This window comes from Corvus cornix, chromosome 7 (assembly GCF_000738735.6).
Source record: "Corvus cornix cornix isolate S_Up_H32 chromosome 7, ASM73873v5, whole genome shotgun sequence".
Lineage (NCBI taxonomy): Eukaryota > Metazoa > Chordata > Aves > Passeriformes > Corvidae > Corvus > Corvus cornix.
In genome coordinates, this window is record NC_046337.1 from 3086316 (window position 1) to 3111255 (window position 24940).

Consider the following 24940-nt stretch of genomic DNA (forward strand, 5'->3'; position numbering starts at 1 on the left):
AGGATGCTTGTACTGTGGAAATATGACAGAGAGCAGTTTCAGTGTAGCAGGGCTTGAAATGGTGAATCCTGTCAGGAAAACAGAGCACAACCTTTCTACTTTTGGGTTTGTTTTTTTTTTTTGTTTTCCTTATACATTTTTCCTTTACATTCTTATTTGCAATTTTCTGCAGAAGAGGTCTGAAAAAGCTAAAGGAGAACTGCAATTTTTCGATCCTGGCAGTGATGACAATGCAAACATTTAGGTCCTGATGTCAACAAGAAAAATGTCTTACTGACTCAGAACTGAGCTTTGTGTAACATCAAAGGGTTAAAATAACCAACACTTAAAGGAAAGAGGCATAGATCGCTTACAAGACATATTCTATTATTTGCTGAAAACTTGTAGGGCAGATGTAAGCTTGTTATCATTCACCAAAAGATAAAATTTGCTGCAGAAGGTACACACTTTGCAAGTGTAGAGCAGCTAATCTCAGACCACTAATAGATTTAACCTTGTATATTCACAGATATTTAAAAGTGTTATGGTTTGAAGGTCAACTCCACTGTCTCCGAGTACAAGGAAAGCAAAGAAAGGAATAAAAATTAGAAAGAATTAATTCTTCAAAAAGTTTTTACAAATCAAAACCCTGCAGTTTCACACTGAGAACAAAAGAAGCATATTAAACACCAAAGTTTATCAAGACAAATTAGGTCCCAGTTTCAAATTTTCTTTAATCTTTTGCATCTGAACGTTTTTTTGCCTCATGCTGTTTTCCCTAGTTAAATGTTAAAATGAATTCTAGCCAATACCATTGACTTCCTCCCTTAAAAATATTGAGACACATAATAAAAAATTAATTACTTCCCCTAATTTCCGTGTGATTCTTTAAAAAGATGTAAAATTCATTTAAAGTAAGTGGCGACTTTGTCTTTGAAGATCACGACAATTAACATGGATCAAAGCTTAGGTTCTGTAACGATGATAGCTTATTAGCATAATGAAATTAACTTAGAGACAAGAATCTTTAATAGGTACAACAAAAACGCTTTAATAATACTTGAAGAAAATTATGTATTTGCTAGAAGTACAACAGTTTCAGACTTTCTATCCAATTAATAAGTTGTTAATTAACTCCTTTTCCAAACAATGTGCACTTTAAGTTAACATCTGCCCATTGGATAACACTTTCCAATGGTATATATTTTTTTTTAATATACTGTAGAACTGCAACACTGTTTTACTGGGAATTCCTTGTAGGACTATTCTTATACTAGGGAAACAGGACCCAAATATAGTAATATGCTTTCTACAGCCAACCAATTAAAAAAAAAAAAAAAGAGAAGGCTTATTTCAAAGATGGGGAGGAGGAATGGGTAATTCCTTAATTCTGGCTGCATTGTTTGTGTGTAGTCTCAGATTTCTTTGCATTTTCAATAGAAATTATTTTCTGCAGTTTCTATTCCCCTGCAAAATGGCTCTCTGCTGATTAGTGCCTTATATAGACCTGATTTGGGAGCAATTTTCATATATTTTTAAAATATCTATTTATAGTTCCATGGTACAAGATTTTACAGTCTTGTTTTATAAGACCGTAAATCAATAACTATTGGTTTTGAAGATACAGAGAGGGAAGGTTGGTCACAAAAAGTTAAAATAGAACCTTATATATAAAACCAGTGTTTTCTCAGACTTTGCTTTGTAGTGCAGAATAATAAGGGCTTTCAGCACTTGAATTTTTAATTAAAATGACACACTTTTGTTTTAGGGGCTTCTGCCTATAGAGTGGTGTGGGGATCAAAAATTTCACAGAGCATTTTGCAAGTGGATTTGGAGAACACACGTGACTCTGCACTGCACGGGCTGCTTAGGCCAATGATGGAACAATTAAAGAGGCCTTATTTGAAACAAATGAGTTATTATATTCTGTTGGGTCAAGGATTCATGTTTTAATAAATCCCTAATTACAGTAACTTTTCATTTAATCTGGCAAATTCTAAGCAAGCTAAGAATTTATGAGAGTTGGAATCAGCAATAAAAAATGCCTGTCTGCCATTCTGCTCAGGGCCACACAGGTTGAACTCATTTTGAGGAGCTTGGAAGGCAGGAATGTATCTCCTGAACAGGGCACTGGGACATGGTTACACCTATGTATGTATAAAATAGTATTATGCATGTCTAAAATAATATTGTGCATGTATAAAACAATATTGTACGTGTATAAAATACACTGTATATTAAACCATGAATAAAATTGTATACAGAATTATTATGTTATAGTCATTATTAATAATAACCTGGAGAGTCTTCAATCCTTGTTTTTTCAGAAATAAAAAAGAAATAAGAAGAATCAACTAAATCCCCAGCGCAGCTCAATGCAATGAGAGCGTTTCTGAGGTGGGTTATTTTTTTGCCTTGGCAAACTTTTCTACCACGACCTGTGACTACACAAAGCTTCTTGTGCACCATCCAGCCAACACTCTTCCAGTCACTACTGGCTGAGCTCAGGATTTCTATTTCTGATCATGTGTGGTGCTGGCCAGGCTCCTCTCAGCTCCTGGTATGTGGCTGTCAGAGTACAGGCACCTTTGAGAAAAAAGCAAAATTGAGTCGTAATGAACGTTTCCATGTGAAATTTTTAGATTTTGAATTTTAGCGTTAGGATTTGCTGGTCCAACACCACCTTGAGTGCAACTCCCCCAGCCAAAGGCAAACATTGCCTCCCCTAGAACAACACCCTTATGAGAATTAACTAATGAATACCCAGCAAACAAACATAGTACAGGTTTTACCATTCACTGGAACACCTCCTTCTTTGACAACAAGGTGCCACCAATAACTCACATGGAAACTGCATGACAATGGAGAGAAATCGAGGAAACTGCTGTTTTCTGCACACAAACAGGCAGCCCCTCTACCTTTTCAAAGTTTATGGTCTCTTTACTGACCATAAATATGTAAAGTCCTGTGAATTACATCTGTAGCTGGCTGAAATTCCTTTTTGTTGTTGTTTCATTTTGAAAGTTGCTGGGGTGGGTTTGGTTGGTTGGGGGTCTTTTTATTGCAAATCGGAATTGGTCATTTTTCAGAATTTCTCCGAAGTTATCAAAGGCTGAAAATCCTTGTTTAGAAAAAAAATAGAGCAAGAACTCTATTTGTGTGACATCAAAGTGTTAAAATAACCAACACTTAAAGGAAAAAGGCAGAGATCACTTAGGACACATATTCTATTATTCGTTGAGAACCTGTAGGGTGGATGTAAGTTCGTTATCATTCACTCCTCCCTGGGGCCTGAGCTGCCCAGGAGCAATGGGGACAGCACAAAGGATATTGGTTGTGTCTCCATTTACTCAACAGCTTCCAGGTCTACCTTGTTCCCTGGATCTGGGGCAATTCTGCCACCAAAATTGCTGCAGGGATTAGTAATATGAAAAGCAGAAGGTTCTTCTCAGAGGAGACTGACCCAGTCCTGGCAGAATTTGGGGCCATGCCCTAGGGATGTCCTCGTTAGCACCCAGCTGAGCTCTCCACAAACTGAGTTCACCTACTTCCAGCAGAATCTTTCTGAAAACAAAGACACTTCCTTTAAACTCCTGGCTTTTGGCACACCATGGTTTTTTGAGGTAAAACATTTCCAAATTGTAAATCCATCAGGTATCTCCCCAGTTCCAAGTTCCTTGGTATCCAAGAAATATGATACAACCTTGGCTGGGAAGTGCAGTCGAAAGAACATCATCACCTATTGCCTTTCCTGCATACTTCCATGGCATACCTATTTTTCCATGGATGACTCCCAAACTAAGAAAAGTCTCTCTCCTTGCCTCACAAAATCCAGTGCTTAAGCTGTACAAGACACTGAGTGCAGGCCAGAAACATTACAGGTTCTTCTAAATAAGACATTATTATTCTTTACAGGAGGAAAAAAGAGATCAGGCTCATCTCTAAGCTAAGAAATGCACTTACTGTTCCAAATTTTGAGTCAATATTGAGAGTTAGTTTATACATAACGCTCTAGCGGAGATTGATACAATGCCAGAAGATACTAAATTCTCATTTGTAGTGAATGACCACCACACAGAATTGCCAGCTGTGAGTTTCCTTTATGATAACAAAGAGCTTGCCAGGAAAACCCTCGGTACAAAAATGGTGCTGATAAATACATCGATTTAAAGATAACCAGTACAGCGCTTCCATTGTTCACACATGGTTTCATTTTTTGGTCAGCAGAACATATTTCCCTTGCCCAGCTTCTCCTTCCAACAAGGTATTTCAGCCTTTTTCCTGCTTTGGAAACAGAAAACTCTATGACTAAATCATGAATACATGATTTAGGTTGGCCTGGCTGGACACGCACAAGAGCAGGATTTGGCTGTTGAGAAATGGTGAAGTAGCAGGTTTTTGAAATTATATAATAGCATTCTTCACCCATCCTATTCCAAATTATCTGCCTAGAATTAAAAAAGAAAGGTCTATTTTTTATTGATTATTCCCTTTGAAATATCACCTTTGCCAATCAATGTGGTGTTGTTAGTCCCAGCTTTCTGGGATTTCTCGCAGTTGTGCCCTGGATTTGGGATTCTCTTGATGGCCCTGTTCTTTCAGTGATGCTGTTCCTGTCTGCTTTCAGAATAATTTCTCTTTCACACTTCATTTGCATGTTTTTCTCACTGCATGGGAAAAAAACCCAAACAAGCACAAGTTTCCTTGTCTCCAGCTTCACAACTGAGCAAAACATATATTCCCTTTCCTTCCCATTCCCTCTACCCTGCTGTAGAGTTGGAAATGTTGCTTCAGACATTCATGTGCAGCATTGTGGAAAACCATGAGCAAAAATCCTGGCTGTGAATTGGGAAAGTCTGAGCAGGAGCCCTTTGGATAATGACCTGAAGGCACATTGCTCTAAAAGGACAGAATCTACCCAGGCTTCAGGTAAAGCCGTAATTTCATCTTTTTCAATTCGTATTGGTTTAAAGAAGCTGTAAGTTTTACTTGCAGATTTGGATAAGTACCTACTAAATTCCACCTCTTTAAACAGGAATTTTTCTTCAGTACTTTTGCCTTCATTGACAAGGACTTCTTAAATCTCAAGTGCCCCATGACAGACAAACTGACTCAAAGGAAGAGCTCCGTGGTGGAGTCAGCCCAATTACGATGATTTTACTCACCACTTGCAATTTAACTCTTCCTGTAAATGTTGCATCACACACTGAAGACTTCAAGGCAGAAATCATTTTAGAAAAGTTACATCACCTGTTTAAGAAAAACAAACAATCTAGAACCTAAGTTATGATGGAGGTGTTCCTCCCTATACCCACAACTGTGTTGTTACCTGCCCCTCCTCTTCCCCTCTTGAAGTTGTAGAGCAGGATGAGCCTCCCCTCAGTCTCCTCTCCAGCTGAGCAGATCAAGTGACCTCAGCCTCTCCTCTTGTGTCTTCCCCTTCTTCTTTCACCGTTTTTGTAGCCCAATTTTGACAGGTTGGGGTTTCAGGGTCCTGCCCAGCAATTTTCATTTGCTACTTGTATTGTACCAGCAAGAAAAGGCAGCAAGAGCCCGCTCCAGGTGCAGCCCTCGTTGCTGAGTTACAACCCAGCCACAACCCACAGCATTGCCCTGCTCCTCTTGGCCCTCATTACTGAGCTCTCAGCATTCTCACCCCTCTTGTCGCCTCTTTAATAAGAAATAAAGTTGTTTGTTTATTTTATACCTATTTAACTTGTCATTTAAGATTTGCAGAATGCCATCAATCTCTGCCTCAGCACGTTGACCTCACTTTAATTGGTGGGGCTCTAAATTCTGCACAGATGTTATTACTGTGAATTTAACTTTATATAGCAAGAAATTCGGGGCTGCCATATGCTGTCTTTTATGAGCTTGCAGTTTGCAATGAATATCCATGACTAATGCTTGTGACCCAGGTAAGCCCGTGATTAGGGAAGGTAAAAAGTTTACCCAACTTTATTGCAGCACTTTCAGTAATTTCACCAACAACTAATGAACACATCTCCCCTGCCTCTGCGTTGGTACAAAAATTGCTTGGCTCTTCTTAATATATCTGTCAACATCTAGAGCCATTCTGGGACTCTCATGAGTCAGCCAAAATTTTCTACATTCATAGATTGCGTATCAGAGGGGATAAGATGATTTCCTCTGATATCCAGCATAAATCAGACCTTTTTTATGTTTTTCTAGTGGTTTCTAGCTGTGCTTGGGGGGGTTGGCTTTTTTTTGTTGAATAAACTGAGGCAAAACTTTCTGAAGGTTAGTAGGATTTAGCCAGGTGCTAAATCCAGAATTCAAATACATCTACTAAGTCTAGACAGAGGCAGAAAAAACAGAGATACACGGAAAATTAGGAAAAACTTTATGAACTGTGATCTATTGTAAACATCTTAAATTTCTTTCCACCCAAAACAATAGCTTCAGTTTAGTTGAAGCTCCAAGAAAACCTGTTCACTGTTAGTGAACTTATTGGTCTAAAGGCCAGGGAGAAGAAAACATTATTTCAGCTGAAGGGAAAACTGGAGAGAAAAAAAGTAGGAAAAAGAAAAAGCCAGTGGGTTTGAATTAGTCATGCATATATTTGCAATGCAAAGTAGGAGAAAGTCTTCAATCAACAGAGAACTGAGGTTGTGGTGCCTCCTCACTGCAGGAATGGAGTCAGGAAAGCTAACTTATCCCAAGATAGAACTCTCCAGGCTTTCAAAAGTGATTACATGGAGTGCAGCAGCAGGTAGAGGCACCTGTAGATCAGAAGTCCTTGCCCAGTCTTATTTCCATGTCTCAGCCTTACTCCTGCTAAACACTTTGCCCAACGATCAGCAAACAATAATAAATTCCCGCTCACTGTCAATAACATTTATCACAACCAGAAGCATAGAAAAAATCCTGAAAATATGAATATATCTGAAGCACTCCAAAGTTGAAGTTGCTGGTTAATAAGTAGAAATATGTTTGCAGCAGGTCCTGTGTTCCCAGCAGCTCTGTTCACATCTACGGAGTCAGCTCACGAAACAGGAATTGGAGCGGTGCTCTCATGAGTCACTCTGCTTGGAAACCTTTGCATATTTAAAAAAAAAAATAAAATCCACAATCAAAAAAAGCCCCCATGCATTAAAAGTATCTTAGCCAAGCATGTTATTTCTCTTAAACATACAACAAAACACAACTGTCTTCAAGGTAAATATCCTCTGTTTTATTACCTTAGATCACCTTTCAGTGCTGTAATCATGCCATTAGGATTGCAGTTCCTGGCTCCAAAAGAAATAACCACCTAACTATAAAATTCTGGTTTCCCAGTCTATTTTGGGGGGACAACCAGAGTTCAGTGGGTCTGAGCCCCCACCACTGAAACCGATGGCAGTGGGTTCAAGTCTCCTGCTCCATGGTGTATCCCAAGGAGAATATTTTTTTTTCTCAGCTGCAGTTTCTAACAGATGTTCAGGCAGCTCATGTCATTCTTCTGAACTAAATTAGAGAGCTGTGTCAGGAAAAAAGTGTGGACAGTCTCTGTCACCCACAGATGCACCAGCAACATTCCAGCTGGTACCACCAGGGGCTTCTGTGTTTCTGGTGTTTTCTTTTGTAGCCTAAAAAAACTTTGAAATGGGGAAAAGAGGAAGTTTCTTCATTTGCCTTATAGGTAGAAATGAATTTGAAGAATAAATCATTAAAATCAGTCTTCTACAGGTCTGCATGGGGTCACCAGAGTGACTCCAAGGATCTTAGCTTTTCCTCCGAGACTTTTTACCTTTCTGTGCAATATCCTCCAGGATAAGAGCCCAAACCCTTTGGTTCCAGCCTATTACAGCTAGAACAGGCTTAGAGTGTGGGAATTCCATATTTCATATTTCATAACATATTGTAATGCGTTATGTTTTATTGTCACTACCTCTGGAGCCAGGAAAGTTGCATCTGTCATGAGTAACTTCTGCAAAAAATAGGATAGTGGAGACTAAAGAGTAACAAAAAAGATTTCACGCTAAGAGGCCCCTCCCTGCAACAACAGCATTCATCAATAATGATAATATCAAGTGGCAGCAAGACACAAGTGTCCTTAAACTACCTTTGTGCATCTCTACACTGTTTTCTTGTCCCATCCTGCAGACAAGGTTTGGATCCTGCCCTCCCAGGTGGTCCAGATGTGTGCAAAAGCTGCATCAACAAGTGTTAGGTAACACGTCCATAGAACGAATCAGCTCAGCACAACCCCAAGAGATGCTCAAAGCTACTTTTAATCCTGGACACGTCAGCTGCTGCTGGGCTTGACAGGCCTGACTTACCATGGATGTGCAGACTAGGACTCCAGTGGCCCTTAAATAATGAATTTATTCTTTTTTAAGAACAAGATTGCAGGTTTACTTCAATCCCCTTTCAAGGTGACTTCTTAGCACTCTGCTGTGTATCTGCTGTGTTTCCTGAGGTCAAATCAGTGGCAGCTTTAATTGCACTTACAAGGAATGCTGCTAAAATGGGCACAGAGTCCTAAACTCAATGTTTTCTTCATTATTTTGCAACTTTGGGAGCCTGCCAACATCGTTGTGAGATTTGGCATGCACTTACCTGGAAAGAATGAGGCTTAATATTTCATTTCAGCTTTGCAAGGTTTCCTCCTCCCGCCAAAAAAAGAGCAAGCAGAAGAATCAGAAACACAGGCAAAGGGCAAGGCTGGTCCTTCTGATGTGGGTATAGGCTCTACAAGGTTCTGGAGGGCTCTCCTGGAAATCAAGAGCAGCTCCACCACAAGTGGCTGCACCTTTAGCAGCTGCTCCTCCACTCTGCAAATTTGTGTTCACAGGGAATATTCTTACCTCCTCCTTCCTAAGGCTGGATTGGTAGGTCACAGAATCATTAAGGCTGGAAAAGACCTCTAAGATCATCAAGTCCAAAAATTAAGAGGTGAGAGGTTTGTCACGCTTGGAGGTGTGAACTGCAAAAGCCAAGCTGAGAGCCTCACCTGCAGCCTTAAAGACAGATCCGTGTTTAACTCCTGCTTTAGACTTTTAATATAGAAAATAATCCTCATGCAGCTGTAACTTGGTACTTGGAACGCACAGACTACCTCGTGTTGACAATTTTAATGTAAAATGCTTTGACAGCCTCAAAAAGGAGTGGAAATAAAGGTTACCACAAGAGCTGCTGCTCACCAATACCTTGGCAAATTAAGGCCAGGTTGGACAGGTTTTGGAGCAACTTGGTTTAGGAGAAGATGTCCCAGCCATGGCAGGCAGGCTGGAACAAGATGAACTTTAAGGTTCCTTCCAGCCCAAATCATTCTGTGATTTTGTGAAATCAAGCTTCTGCTTTCCTGGGTTGCTTCAACAAGGATTCAACTCACCCACGTAAAGTGAAGGTTTCCCTTTTGCTGGTTTAAAACAGGGCTTCCACAGGGCTGAGACCCCTCTGGAAAATCATGACATTGGAGCTGGGTTTCTCATGGGCCGGGATGGTACTTACGCAGTGAAGGTGCTGCCTGGAACCAGGGCAGTTCCTGAGGATCTTGCCTGGGGTGAGCATCAGGAAAGGGAGACCCACTGCAGTGCCTCCTCCATTGGGATGCTTCAGCTGTTGAACAGAAGTGTTTTCCTGGTTAGATTCCTGGAGCTGTGCTTCCCCCATCCACAGTGTCCAACTTCCTCCATGCACACTGCAAAGACTCCTTGACTCCTGACTCAAGCTAAAATAATCTAGCAGGCCTACAATTTAAGCACAGCTATGTCAAAACCCTTCTGTGGATCCAGTCTTCCCTCTGCAGCTGCCTCACTGAAAGGATTCAGCTACTTGGGAAATGAAGCACTGTTCACTGGGAATGAGGATGTCAGATACAGCTTCCAAAGGAGCGATGCCTCGGTATATTTTGGTTTCATATTCTTATGTCAATGACACTGGTAGGAAATGGGAAAAGGTAAAAGCTCTGTGAGGCGTGCAAAATGAGCGTGGACAAGGAATGGGAGTGTGACAGTAGGGGCCGGCACGGCTGTCACCGGGACCAGCAGAAAACATCCCTCAAGGGCCTGAAGCCCTTCCAGCACTCCCTACTCAAAGAGCTAAATTTTGCTGTTTGCCTCAGCGGCATAAATCGGCAGCATTCTGACTGAATCCCATAAAAGTAAATCAGTGTAAGTGAGGCCAGACCGCGGCCCCGCAATCCTGCAGGAGCAACACTGGGAAAAAGGGCCGGCGATCGCAGCGAGCGGCGGCTCCCGCCACGCTGGTGGCAGAACACGGAGTCAGCCAGGGAGCAGCTGGGAGGCAGCCAGATGGGCAATGAAAGGGGCACAGCCAGCGCCTCAAAAAAATAGGTTTTTAATTGTAGGAAATTTTGCAAGACATAAAATTGAATTATTTTCCTTTTTGCTCCAGCAGCAGAAATGTAAATGCTGCCGTTCGCACAGAGAGGGGTTTTTTAAGTTGTTGTTGAGAGGCTGCGCTTAAAAAGGGGCTGGTATTAATCATCTCTACGTCAGGCAAGTTTAAAGGGGCACATGAGGCAGTTCCTTGGAGGAGCTGATGGACAGGAGTCTATTTTGCTGGCTGGTGTTTTTTTCAGAGAGGGTATCAAATGGGTCCACGTGGCATGAACAGAACATAGCTCCAGATGGGAGAGCAGTTCCCATCTCTTGCAGAGTAAATCTGCTGTTTGAGACTATATTCTATGACTGAAATTTTATACATATGACTTTGTTGGAGCTGGGATCTCTTCCTTTGAAAATGTGCTACAATAATAATTGCATTTACCAGTTGCCAGTCCTTCTCGCGAAACGTGGGGGCTTTTTTTTCTGTTCGGATTGTGAAATTAATTGTCTCTAGCTAATATAATTAAAAACAAACACTTCGGATTTCAGCAGAGGGAAATGGGAAGGGAGAAAGAGGAAAAAAAAAAAAAGAAAAAAAGCAAACTGCAGCCCTGATTTTCTATTGACAACAAGAAAGCTCTGCCATCCCTGAACTGTTTAATTATTGAAATGAACTGTAACAGTACACTGGATTGTTGCCGAGGTCACCGAGTAGTACTGGATGTCAAGAGGAAAGCAGCAGCTCCAAGAGCCCTGCAACGCCCCAGGCTCCGGGTGAAATCCCACACACTTTTTCTCAAGCATTCAGGCTCTGATAGGTAGCCTGATAGCACGGCCGATTTGCTGGTATTACAGAGGTCCGACGGTGCTTGCTTGTTTTAAGACGAGCCAAACTATGCTCTGGTGACCACCGTGACGCTGTGATTCCCATGCCCTATCGCATTCCTCTTTCTCAGATCCCAGGCATTTTTTTTTTCCCCTACGTGCAGTCCAGGATGTAGACAAATGAATTCCAAGTGACCTATGTGGGGGTGGACTCTTTGGAAACAAACAACAAAAATAAGATATCTCCTGTCCTCACTTTTTCATTTGCTCGTTCCCTGGATACAGTTTATTCGTGGCAATGAAATACACATTGTGTCTCTGGAGTTAGATCCAGCAGCAACATCTTTACCACCCCCTAACCTTGGTGCTTTTTTTTTTTCCTCCTTTTTTTTTTTCTTTTCTTTTCCTGATTTCCTATTTAAGCCTTTACAAAAGACATCTTGTTGAACATTATCTGCTCCTTTGGAAGCCAGGCTGCCCTTTAAAGCCTATCATATCAAGGCTTGCTATTGATTTAAACAATGTTTTTTTACTGGAAAAAGTTTAGGAAACTGGAAGTTTTGTAAAAAATTCTTGTCCATATCTCCACTGGTAGGAGGGTCTCCTGGACAAATAATCACTGTTTGCAGGGAAAGGGAAAAACTTCTTTAGAATCTTTCATAGTGAAGAAAATCCTATAGATACAAAAACTGCTAAAAAGAAATAAAACTGCAGTTGAGGAACAGACAATAAACATTTCAGATTGCTTTATGGCACACTATTACAGGCAACTATCTTGCTTAAGTAGGCATAACATTTTTCACAGTATATATTTAAGGTTTTTTTATGGGGTGGATTAACAGCAGGGAAACATAGCTCTTAAAGGGAGGGGAGAAATAATTTCTGCCACTCCAGTGGCCTGATAGGTCACAAAAATCTTATAAAAATGGCCAGAGAAATGCACTGCATGGTCAGGCAGGAACAGCCTCCAGCCTACCCTGATGCTCGTGTTGTGGACTGCACACAGAGCCCACGAACAACAGAACCTGGGAGTGAGCCCTGGGGTCAGTTCTGGCCCTGCAGGCACTGGGGAGGCTGCACTGGTTTCCAAGAGTGTTGCTGGGACACCTGTGGAAGATGCAGCTCTGCAGTCTGGTGAGAGCAGCACTGGAAAGAGGTTTCTGCTGTCAGACACCGCTCCTCTCCCACCACTGGCACTCTTGGAGCATCCATGAGCCCACTGGCAGCAGCCCCTTGTTCCTGCTGTCAGAGTCAGCCTGCCTTCCTCACCACAGGCCAGCTATCAGGCTGTTTGGGCCACCACAGCCCCCCCATGGACCTCAGCCGTGCTCCAGAGTGGCTCTCAAGGACAGCAAGCTATGCAGCGACATCCCCTTCCAGGCTGCCAACTGCTGCTAGCTTGAAACAATGAAACAAAGAATAATGGGAAAAGAACAGCACTGTGCTGGATTCCCTTTGGCTTCATTAAAATTAGTGACGTCCTTCAGTTCTGGGTGCTCCAGAGCTCTCCTGGCTGTGCACAAAGCAGAGCCCAGAGGGGCAGGATCCTGCCTGGCAGAGGGTTCTCTGCCCCTGACTCCATGGGCTGATGGGGTGGGTTTGCCAGTTCACAGAATCCCAGAAAGGTTTGGGATTGAAAGAAACCTTAAAATCCATCCTGTTCCACCCCCTGCCATGGGCAGGGACACCTTCCACTGTCCCAGGGTGCTCCAAGCCCTGTCCAACCTGGCCTTGGACACTTCCAGGGATCCAGGGGCAGCCACAGCTTCTCTGGGCGCCCTGTGACAGTGCCTCCCCACCCTCGTAGGCAATAGTTCCTTTCTAACATCTAATCTAACCCTGCTCCCTGTCAGTTTAAAACCAAATCCCCCTGGTCCTATCACTCCATGCCCATGTGAAAAGTCATTCTCCAAATATTTAGCTAATTTTTTAGCAGTCCAAAGGAAATGAAAGGAAACTGATTTTTGTTGTTCCCCATGGAGTAACAACTTGCCCTGTTCCCCAGTTTACTTTTACCTCCTTGGAAACAAACACTTTTTACTCCAGATGCTCCCACCAGTGGCTGAGTCCTCATGGGACCTCCTTCACCTTCCTGGAATATGCAGAGTTGCCACAGAGGCAGAGGAGCTGATCTCTTTGTAAATTATGTGCACTGAACTAAGCAATTTAACAGTTCATTCCCCCAGGTAGCCACTGACCACTGTATGTCTATCTACTTAATCTGGCAATTAATCTCTGGAAGGCTGGTAGTCATTTTAGATTAACTTTTTAATCGTAAAAATTAGTAAGCAACTTCCTTTTGGTTAATTTTTCTTTTTATTTATTAGTTTTTCCACATATTTCCAGTGGTCATCTCATCTACTAAATTCGTTCATCCTTTTCAATGCATGACTTTGGGAATCAGAGGTGGGGGGAGGAGGGAGAGTTGCTAAGAAATTGGAAAACATTTTACATTTTTTAAGTAGGTAAGATTAAACGTTTGTGCCATAGTTTACAATTATAATAAAATAAATCTAGAAACTATTTCATGTATGAGAGCATGTGCATTAGAAAACATATTTCTGTAACAGATAACCATCTTCTGAACAGTAGAATGCTGGTAATTTGTCAGTTTTTCTTTTAATTAAAACTGTGAATATAGTTCATGCTCTGTTTGATTCAGTGTCAACATTTCGGATGGGGGCTAAAACTGATTTCCTCTTAAATCTCTGCATTTCTCAGGACAACTGATGAAGTGTGCCTTAACATTAAGCTCATGAACCCATGAGGTTTGCCTCTTTCAAGATCAGTAAATCAAGAGATATTAGAGCAACAGCCCTGATAAGACTCAAGACTTCTAACACTTCTGTAAATGCTCTCTTTACCAAAACTGCATCCATTTTTCCTCTCAGACAACCTGTTTTAATTCATTGCATCATTACCAAGCTGGTCCACTGTAAAATGAATTAAAATTACGCTAGTTAGGAATTCAATTCTGAATATTTTTCTCAGAGCAAGCCATGAAACTTTTACACTATTTAATATTTCTTTTCTTAACAACAGAAATATCTGCCTGGTGTTTCTCTAAATAATTTTAAAAAATATTTTCTTTTTTGAATTTTCAGTCCTCCTTTCTGGAAATATGAAAACTTGCATGGTCTGTGTTGGAAGGGACCTTAAAGCTCATCCAGTTCCGCCCCCTGCCATGGGCAGGGTCAACTTCCACTATCCCAGGGTGTTCCAAACCCCATCCAACCTGGCCTTGGACATTTCCAGGGATCCAGGGGCAGCCACAGCTTCTCTGGGCACCCTGTGCCAGGCCTCCCCACCCTCACAGACAAGGATTTTTTCCATATATGCAACCTAAATTTCTCCTCTTTCAGTTTGAACCCAGCACTCCTTGTCCTGTCACTACATTCCTGATGCAAAGTCCCAGATCTGGGTGAGTTTGGAGCCCCAGACTTCATTTCTGTTACACAGAGAGTGGAAACAACCACCACATTTCTTTAAAACACATCTCACCGTATTTAACTCCAAGCCCCAGTTCCTTCTACCATGCTTATTTTAATAAATACTCATGGCACGCAATAAAATTAAAACATCAGTGAACAAAACAGATCCACATGAATTTTTCCCCAGGGATTAGGAACGGAGAGGAAGCACATCTGGTACAGGAGAGTTGTGTTGCTAACTGTGCTCAACTGCCCCACTGATAGGTGAGTACAGCGATAATCTCATTTATCTGCAGTGTACCTGAGTGCTTCTTGGACCAAAGCCTGGGGAGGGCAAAGGCAAAGACTGAAAACTGAGAAAGCCCACTCAGAAAAGATGGCAACTTTCAGATGTAATCACCCTGGTAGTGAGGTACTTAATTCCCTGGGAATTACCTCAAGACAAACACGGTGAGAATTACACTGGAGAGGATGTGAGGAAAAGCACACCATGAGAAAGAGGAGCAGATGCATCTTTTGAGCTCAGTATTCCTCATGCCTCTAACTTCACATGCCCTTTACACAGCCTTCTACTAATTTTTCTACACTGATAATCTATAGAACCTAATTACACAAAGTCTAAAAAAGCTCCTTCTACGAAAGGCATAATGCTGATATCTGAGTCACGAGCACAGTTAATGTAATCTAACACATATTGCGGGAACCTACTGCACACAGATATTACCAATTAGCACATGATTTTAACAATCAACATTCATGCAATTAATAGAACACTTCATATTCCTTCTAATTTTGAGCTCTGCATGAGCATATGTTATCATGACGGAATGTGGGATCATTTATTTATACTGGAAGCAAGGCACCACATAGAAATCAGAGATGCTGAAAGTTAGCCTGAAACTGAAACAGGCTCAGCTTTGCACTGAGGAAAGAATATTATTAGTCTGACTTCTAAAAGTTGAACCTTTACCTTACCTTCTTGTTGATCCTTGCTGTTGGTGAACTTCTGGAGAGGAAACTGCATCCTGATTACAGTTGGGGACTACAACAATCAGTTCATCAACAAGCACTTCTCTCTAAAACTGAAAACTATAACTTAAACATCACTCAAAAAAAAAAAAAAGAGTAAACATATACTGCTTAGATATTTAAATATATATATTTTTTTTTTCAAAGATAACAATAGCTAAGCACCTTGTTTTCCATAACATATTTATTATTTTACTTTGTTGTGAACTGGGAAGAATTACTACACTTACAGGGCAGATGAAGGTTTGAGGCACACAGAGAATAAACCCAGGTCCCCACAGCGTTTAGCCACACACTTACTTTGAATTCCATAGGATTTAGGGATTTGATACCTTTAGGATCCAGTCCTGTCTATTTTTCTGGCAGCAGAGGAAGCAGGGAGGCAAATACCTGTTTCCCAGAGTGGTTGCCAGCTTCCCTTACCTGTCTCTCTCTTCTTCCTCCGTGGAGCTGATATCAGCAAGAAGCAACAAAACCTTGTTTTAATTACTGAAGCCATAGATGTGTTACTGGCTCATTAAGGAGACAAGATGCTCAGTGAAGAAGGTGTTTTTTACACGTAGATTGGAAGGACTCACACTGCACTGCTGCAGTGGCTGGAGCTGCTACATTCCCTGTCTGGCTCTGAGAAGGATAACGTCAAAACACTGGGACTGTGCGAGCCTTCACTCCAGAACATCCTCGCATCTCCAGCTGCCTGGTTGCAGACATGTCCCACACATGGTTCCTGCCACTGAACACATTCCTGCAGGCCTTCCCAGCCAAACACGCCCTTCAGGAGCTCCCCCTGGCAGCCTGAGTACACACATGTGCCATGCTAGCATCCCACCGTACCGACACTCCCTTCAGTTTCAGAAGATCTCTCCTCTGATCCTGCTCTCCATATGCTTTGGGGAATGTGGCAAGAGTTGCTGTCACCAGGGAGTCCCTTTCCACTTGCAGTAGAAGGTGGTGGCTGTTCCCTCTTTGCCTTTCCACTGGATTAGGAACAGCATTAGATTCCCTTGGGCTTCTGCTTTGGGAAGAGCTCTAAGCCCAGCATGAGGAGGCTGCAGGTGGAGGGAATTCTCTCCAGCAGCAGGTACCAAAGCACCTTAGACTGCAGATGTAGACTCTAAATCATTGTGTCTTTCCCTCTTTCAAGACAAGCTCCTGAGAGAATTTGGTTTACCACACATCTGACATGTACTTATGAACAGGAGAAAAGCAGCCATTCTCTGGGTATAGCTGTATTTCTAAAAAATGTCAGAGGAGTATTTATGTCTCCCATTGCTGTCCCCCCCATCGAGGGAGCCTTCACAGAAACATCAACTTTTGGGCTGCTGCTGTTTTAAACAAGAACAGATTACAGCAATCTACAGGTTGTCAAAGAAAAGAGAGATTTCACCTGTGACTGCACCTCTCATGTTTATCTCAAGGGCTATCCAACACGGTATTGGTAAAAAAAAGTGGTGAACCCTCTGTGAAAGTCAGTGTCTGGTTGTGCAATATGCACGCTTGGAAAGAAGGATGCAGTTCAGTCAGTCCAGATTTCCATGACGACCAGGGGAGATGCGCAATTATATAGACAAACAAGAGGGGGGAAAAAAGGAACGTCTCAAATTCAGTTTGCCCAAGGTAACTTCAGTGGAGGTAATAGAGCAGCATGAGTGTCACTGACAGGGAGGCAAACTAAGCATAAAGGTTTCTACGCTGACTAAATACATTAGCAGTGGCCTTCCTGCCAAAAAGAAACCAAGAGATACTTTTTTCCACCAATATCTTCAGTAAACTTCCATTTTTCTTAACCATTATTTTTATTGAAGGCTTTGCTGCACAAAGAATCCAGGGGGAACAGGAAATCACATAATGGTGCAGGTTGGGGAATTCTCTAAAAATACGTAACCATGGCACCCTTGTCATTACCAATCAAGTATTCTTGATAAAAAGTAAAGTAATTAGCCTTTGAGAGGAGCATAAAGCTAATTAAAAATGACAACTTAGTCATCTCAACAAACAACAGCACAGAACCAGTCCAGAGTTCTAACTATAGCAGCGACGTGATAACCTGACCTGCCACAACCACTTGCCTTCAACCCCTTAAAAGAAACCAGTTTCTGAGAGTGAAACTTTGATAACCTCTTCCTTTGGTGTAAAATTTAGATTTGTCTCATCTACCATCCAATATTTCTGTTTGTTCTCTGAGTTTCTGCATCTTTTTCTAAGACAGTTTTGCCCAACTATCAGAAATTTTTGTAACTGAAATGATGGAAAGTCGTGTAGTCTCCTAAAAGGAGATGACAAAATGTGAAGCATGAACATATGCATTGTCAAAAAAATTCACAAGTTGCAAATGAGTTTAGTCTCATAACAAAGTTGCTTGCTCAGAATTTATAAATAATAACCAGAAACAAAAAGAAACCACTGGTCTCTCACTGAGAGGGCAACTGGGGTTCTGTCCTCTCACAGGTGGTAATGACAAGGTTTTAATTAATTTCTATGGAGCAAGAATGAATCTTTCTTCTTTTCTTGCTCTGCAAAAACCGTTGAGAAGGACACATTATCAGAAAATTATTACAATTACCACAGTTTTTCTTAGCAGGTGTGTTTACTCACATTGCAGGTACAGAAGGAAACAAGTTGCTGTATTTTCGTGGAATCATGGAATGATTTGGTTTGGAAGGAACCATGAAGATCATCCAGTCGCACCCTCTGCCAAGGGCAGGGACACCTTACACTATCCCAGGTTGCTCCAAGCCCCATCCAGCCTGGCCTTGGGTACTTCCAGGGATCCAGGGGCGGCCACAGCTTCTCTGGGCACCCTGTGCCAGGGCCTGACCACCCTCACACAGAGGATTTCTTCTCAGTATCCCATCTAACACTGCCTCCTGGCAGTGGGAAGCCATTCCCCATGTCTTGTCCCTACATCCCTTGTCCCAGGCTCCTCTCCAGCTCTCCTGGAGTGCCTTTAGGCCCTGGAAGGGGCTCTGAGGTTTCCTTTTTGAAATCACCAGATTCTACTAAATATTTCCTAACATAAACGTTTATATTTTATATATATATAATTAAATACATTAACTGCAGCCAGCAACCCATGGCACTACATTCCTTAGAGCTGAGAGCTCATTCTCTTTAAGAATTAGAGTTATGGAATCACAGGATCATTAAGGTTACAAACAACCTCTGAGTTCATCAAGTCCAACCACTACCCTAACAAAGCTGAAGTGCCCTAACCTAAGGTGTGTGCACACAACAGAGTCTCCACAAAGTTGTGATGCAGCTCCTGAGCTCATACTCACAGATTTAAAAAGGATAAACCGGTACTGTGATGGGCCAAGCCCAAACATTGGCTCCTCAACAGGTCCTGCTGAGTGATGCTGGTACTTCATCACGCTGACAGACTTTCCTCAAGCACGCAGGAAAGAGAGATTTGATCCTCAAAATAGGGATTGACTGGAATAGCAAAAGAGGTAGAAGAGATTATGGTTATGTTTTGAGTATCCCACATTAATATTTGACTATAGTTCCAGTTCCTGCTTGCTGGGAAGGTCAGAACAGTGACTTAGAGAAGGCCTGAGGCTGCTGAGACATGACGCAAAAGAAACACCCCGTGAAACAGAATGATTGCAATGCAATGCAAGAAGTGAAAATTTAAGCTCCTTTGACTTACAGTATATATGAATATGTGAGAGGGTAAAATACTTACAGATGTGTATCTAGACCAAATAAAAAAGCCTTGTAGAGACAGGGAAATATGTATCTTGTGCTGCACCGCTTCCAGTCCTAGGAAAGCTTGAAGCAGAAATAAAATGTTTGCTTATATTCTGAATAAACGTTGGATGAAAAGAAATTCTGAGCAGCCGTGAACTAGATAAAGACCTTGATCCTGCTCTGTAATGCTTGGTAAGACACAGCTCAGGAAGGCCAGCTCTGGCTTAGGAAAGAGAGTCTCCCTAAGCCTCCTCTGCAGCCGATGGAGAGAGGGATCATCCATTCCCGGCTGGAGTAAGCCGGCATCGTTCCACTCCAATCCGTGGAAGCAGACCAACATATACAGGCTGAACATCTTAGGCTGGGATCCCAAATCTACAGATCTGCACCTCTTAATAATTATTTATATGCCAAACCTAACAACACTGGACAACCTTCCTGAGCCCTGATTTACAAGCTTTTCATTGAAAACATTTTCAGGGTCAAATTCTCCTCCAGTTGAATTCTGTATCGCAAATTTGGTGCAGTTTTGGGTTATTCCAGTTTGCTTTTTCAATTCTTTGCAGTGTTTCCTCAAACATGTTTGTAAAGACTTGTGTCTAAAAGAGTTTTAAAGGCCCTAAAGGAAATGCAGTTTCTTTTCTTATGCCTACAGGACAAGCAGGTGTTCTGGTCTCAGACTCTTACACGTTATAGGACATCAGGGAAGATAAGAGAAGTGCTGCTTTTCTCTTCCTTTTCTACTTTCCCCAAGCAAAAAATAAAGTTTTACAGGGATGAGGTAGTTATCTACAACACCTGCAAGGAGCATGCATCTACTTGATCTTTTGACATGCCATTTTCTTGTGTAGGGATGGTGGAGATGAAAATGAGTTCTTTTTCTAGTAAGGAAAGGAGAAAACGGTGAAATCTCCACTTACTTGTGTACCTCACTTTAGACCTACAGGCTCTAAACTTAATTCCAACTTTAACCTGGAGAAAGAAATGGAAAAAATTCTCTGTAAGGAACAAGACTGTGTTGGCAGCAGAGTGGATTCAGTGATCTAATAGTTCTTTTTCCAGCTCTGATTTCTTTGCTACTATTAATAAAAAGGAAAGAAAAATGATGGACCACACCAAACAAATTGTTACCATAAACCAACAGCAAACATCAGAATTGGCCCTTTAAGAGTTGTGTGGAGAGAGGGAGAGGACTAATAACATACCTTTCCGGGTCCTGGGCTATGTTTATCTCCCATATTTATTTAAAAGCAAATCAAAATACTTTTAAGCAAGTCGGCTGGTTCCAAAATTAGGAACAATTGAACAAAGAGGAATCTGCTAATTCCAGATGGAGTGCATATAGTCCCTTGGCACTTATTACTTACCAAATGTTTCAGAAAGCAAACACATGACCTAAAAGATTTCGTGAGTGTGGGGGTCCTCAAAAAGCTTTTAACAAGTCATGTCTTTCCAACTGTATTTACTTTACCCACACACAAAACCCCACTTCGTTTTCCTTTCGTTTTTTGGGGTTTTTTTAAGGCAGACTATGCTGCCTTTAAAGACTATTTATGGATGATTCAGTTATCCCACAAGGGCAGGAGCTCCAAAGGTGTCTCCTTTGAAAGGCTTCAGCTGTGGAGCATCTGCTGTCTGCGAGGGCCACCTTCCCTGGCAGGCGCAGGTGTTTTCTAAAGTGGGATCGTCCTGCCCAGCGCTGCAGGAAATGGGCACCCACAGATGGTTTCTAATCTCAAAGAGATGCAAGATATTTCACTGTTGTGGTTTTTTTTTTCTTTTAAATCTTGCTCCTTTGCACTCCAAAGTTGTCCTCCAGCATCCTGCGAGGGGGTGCCAAGCCACTGTCATGACACATCTCCAGGCAAATTAATTGAGATTTTTTTTTTTTGTATGCATTTCATATTCGTTACTGAGGTGTTTAAAATTAATTTCATAGGAAAATGAGTCTAATGAATACAACTTGGAATTTTTTAGGGAGTATTATATTCCATTATTATAATTGTTTCCTCCCCTAATTAAATACTTCGGGGGAAGAATAAAGTAGAAATTCTTGATTTTTGAGGCAGTTAGATGAAAGTCAGTGATTTTTCAGCTGCTCTCCCACCCTAGGAGCACAGAGGTAGCAGTGATATTGCCATTTGTGCCTTTCCCAAGCCTCTGGAGACATCAGCACATAGGTCCTTGTAGGCAAAAATCCCACCTGGGTGACGGCTTTGGGAGATCTTCACTTAAGCCTTTCAGTCTGAGAGGGTGAACAGGTTTCACTTCTGCTCTAGGTGACAATTTTCATAACACAGACTACAAAACTTCAAGATTTCTGCTGTTCAGAAGAAATATTAATAGAACAGAAAAATATTTAATACACTTTTAATTCTCAATTGAGGTAATTTCTTTTTCTATTCTTGCTTTCAACATGTTTTTTCTACGCATTCTAACATGAGTTTTCTTAAAATCAATCCCCTTCCATTTTTCTCAAAGGAAAAAGAATTTAAGGGCAGTGAGCTGTGACTAAGAGACTGAAAAGAGAAATAACTTTTCATGACAGTATAAACAGGTAAATGTAATTTAGTCTTGAGTTTTCAATGAGTTATACCTCTTCCCTTTAAGCTTTTTAATCTTTTACTTTTTTTCCCTCTAGCTCTTATTTTAATAACCTTCCTTCCAGTTATGCTGCAACCCTTTCCTTTGGGCTTCTATGGTTGTCATTCTTCCATAGCCACCGACTCAGCTCAGAAAGAAACTGAGGGCAAACATTGCTATTTCAATTTGAGTATCTACAAGGTGAAATTTATCTGCTGACAAAGCCTCTCTTTGTTCAGTAACTCTTCTCTAACTGTGTGCAGTGTGATACTCCCTAAAGTTTTCCTACTGTCGGCATTTCCCTGCAAATCCTTAAGCTGCACCAGCAAACCCAGCCGAACACGTTATTTTACATTTTTAACTGAAATGCTTTTTGTTTTTATTTTAATGAATCCCCTAACTCCAAATTTAATTAAACTCATGTTTTTTAATTAATTACCAACAAATGCAAATAAGGCAAACTACACAAACATGTATTCACCATTCCCTGATAGATACGTGGGTGGGTTATTTTAATCCTGAAGTGTCAGGATTTAAAAATCCTAAAGTCTTGAGGGTTACAACCCAAAAATTCTTTTCATTTTGGGCTTTATGAGAATATCTTAGTAGTGTATGATAGGGAGCTCGTCTGCTTAAAGGAGCAGAAAGCAAACTGCAGGTTCTTTAGCATTACCCGTGTTATTCTTGCTAATCAACGGTGACATTCAGCAGATTTAGGCCTGTGCGTGCATTATTACATGCAAAAAGTAGAATACAATAATTTCATAGAATCCCAGTTATGTTCAACTTCCCTAAATGCTGACAAATGTGGATTCATGGAATGCTCTCTCTGGTTATTTAAGTGCAGCTAAACCAGAAATTCTAAATGAAACACGTAAGAGTTCAAGCTTCAAACTCAAATGCTCTGAAGCCCAGGAACCCCAAATTTAAGGAATGTAATATAATCATGCTTAAAAATTAGAAACTCTCTCCTGTGAGGACAATACACAGTTGAATTACTTTTTTTAACTATGTAAATATTATTCTCAGGAGCAAATATTTCAAGATCTCATGAAATATTACTCTGAAGGGTTGCTTAGAAATTTCTTAGCTTCTCTGATCGCTTTTTTCAACCTAAACCCTGCAAAAGCAGCCTGTCCCTGATACGTGGGATTATTTAAATCATTAAAGCAAGCAGGAATATTTGTTTCTGCTCCCTGCCTAAGCTTGACATGGATGAATTTGGCTGTGTCCACATGTCTAGTTCAGCTCAATCTCACAGTCCCAGGATGACCTGAATCCACACACTGAGATCTCGAGTTTGCTTAAAGCCTGAGCACAGTGCTTGAGCTCTGGCCCTCCTGGATCCCAGCCCAGAGTGCTGGCCCTCTACACCCTGGACACAAAATGAAGCCAGCACTGGAGTGCTCAGAAAGTTCCCTGGGTGCTGTATTTTCCCATCAGTCAGCAGGTAAGAGCTGTTTTTCCTACTTGGCAAAGGTCTTTCTTATTTGCAGCAGCACTACACACCTATGGAAAACACATTCTGCAAGTGTTTGCAAGCATTCTTGTTTCCACTTCTCTTTATAGTCCCTTTTAGACTATATTTGGAGTTTTATGCATCTGTATATTTATATATTTTATATATTTTCATAAACTTCGGGTTTTTTATACACATACACAACTCTCTCTGTACACATCCATAGAACCTCTTCTACTTCTCCCCATCCAAAAAAGCAGACAGATTTCTCCATTGTTTACCGTGGACTGGAAAGAAGAGATCAAAGGACTGACACTAAACCACCTATATCTCCATAAAGTGTTTTTCCGCCCCAAAAGATGCAAAATGTGAACACACAAATATGTGGTGCCTCTTTTCCCACAATAAGGACAAATCAACAATATAAAAGGGAAATTAACAGCTTTGAGACCTGCCCATATAGATAACTTCTGGGCTAGTGGGAGTTTTTCCAGCTCTCTGTCCCTCCACTTGCCCAAATGAAAAATGGGAACAAGCTGCCCCAAATGATCTTGTGCAAAAATTTAATTATGTTTAGCTTATCTAATTGATGTGTTTTGAGGAGCTTGGCTAAAAGATGTCATATGTGCAAGGCTATTTGTTGTGTTTAAAGATATTTGTGCTCCCATCCTTGGGAAAATTCCTCACGTTCCCTGTCCTGCTGCACTTAGAAATGATCCTATCTTGATTATGTTCCAGCTACCCAGTGTCAAAAATAATCAGGAATAGGCAAGATACAGCACAAGAGTGTTCTGCGGAAGGCTGTGAGTCCAGTGGCTCCTCCTTCCCCTCCTTGTCCAGTCTAAACACATGCAATCCTTTGGAAATAATAAATAAATAATTAAACCAGCAGGGCAATGTCCACTCGTCTCCTGAACAGTTCCTGTAACACGATAGTCCATAGGCAGCCATGCAAGATTTATCATCAGAATTTCAAGGCTTGAGAAAGTCCTTAAAACATCCCACATCCCCCCAGACAGCTCTTCCCAAAAGTTGAGGAAATAAAGATATTCCCTCTTTTGCTTTTTCCCCGGTTTCCTTCCAGCCCACAGGTCGGTGAGAGGCTCAGGGACCATCAAAACCATCTTCAGCAAGAAGGGGTTTTCCTCCCTTAAGAAATATTGCAAACAGAAGATTCCCATGTTTGAAAGGTCAGAGGAAAAAAACATAATGCACTCATGAAGAGACAACCTCATTAATCCTGTTGTTCTTGGCCCAGTCAATAGAAGAAACATAAATGCTGTCAACACTGCGCTGCTAGATAAAGGATAAAAAGTGGGAATGAAATGTTTTACTGCAAGGACTGCTCTTATGGTTTGAGAACATTTCTGGAAATAACCTGAGCTGAGAAAATGTTCCCTAGGAGGAATACATTCTGTGGGAAACTGTGTGGAAGATAAAGTTTGGTCAGTGACCTTCTCACTATCCTCTAATCACACAGCACACACTGCTCCAAAGAGAAAAAAAGGGATACTGTGAAGCTAGGGACACTTTACCTTCCCCACATTACATGAATTGAAGTGGAAAACACAAGAGCATCATAAATCTCTATTTCATGCTTTCAGATACTGTAGTGAAGTAATAATCCACTGTAACTCACCGGGAAAAAA

General features: G+C 41.3%; 1 long non-coding RNA gene across 1 annotated transcript in view; it reads right to left on the reverse strand.

Moving 5' to 3' along the window:
• Positions 1-1005: 1005 nt before the first annotated feature.
• Positions 1006-24940, reverse strand: part of LOC104694091 — a 122023-nt gene continuing 98088 nt past the window's right edge. Inside the window, exons 17-19 of the long non-coding RNA XR_005602366.1 lie at positions 15506-18991; positions 9436-9543; positions 1006-7037 (exon numbers count right to left, since the gene is read on the reverse strand). This is a non-coding gene — a long non-coding RNA (uncharacterized LOC104694091). The remainder of the gene's footprint in view (positions 7038-9435; positions 9544-15505; positions 18992-24940) is intronic.